Below are 713 nucleotides of genomic sequence, written 5' to 3' on the forward strand. Positions count from 1 at the left end.
AGCCAACATTACTGGCGCCATTGTCATCAACCTTATGTTTCTTAAATTGTGAGAACTTTTGCTCAAACAATTATTGCATTGATTGCATGATCTCACGTGCAGTGACCATGCTCTTAAAACTTTTGGCTAATGCATTAGGTATGCTTGCCAAAATGTGAACTCAAGCCTTAGAATTAGCTTTTGTCCATATTTCACATGCATCACAAACAATCCTCAATCATGACAATGTCGAGGTTGTTTACCACGAAATAGGTTTTAAGTTATTCTTTCCACGTTGTGTAAGTAAATTTAGTCAAACTAGAAAAGGCAACTAAGGGAAAACTATTGTTTGACATTTTTGCTGAAAATAAACAAATTGATCTACATTAGATTTTAGCATAACTCTAAAACATCCAATCAGATTTAGCAAAATCTAAATGAATCCCAATTACATCTAATTTTGCAATGACGCTTCGGTGATTTAGGACAAAAGCCACTGAAGGGTTTCAGTTGTCCCTTCATTGAATTGAGACACTCTCAACCAATCATTACACTAGAATATTTGTTATTCCTATAATAATTAGTCATCATTTTTTTGGTCAAGAAATCATTAACTTGCTCAATAATTTTCCGTAAGTGTGACCCTCAATTTTAGACCCTAGAGTTCTACCCCAATGAACCAATCAAAGGGAAAAACTGATTGTGGCAAAAACTAAAGCGATTCTATCCATTTC

The sequence above is a fragment of the Benincasa hispida genome, chromosome 3, assembly GCF_009727055.1.
Source record: "Benincasa hispida cultivar B227 chromosome 3, ASM972705v1, whole genome shotgun sequence".
Taxonomy (NCBI): domain Eukaryota; kingdom Viridiplantae; phylum Streptophyta; class Magnoliopsida; order Cucurbitales; family Cucurbitaceae; genus Benincasa; species Benincasa hispida.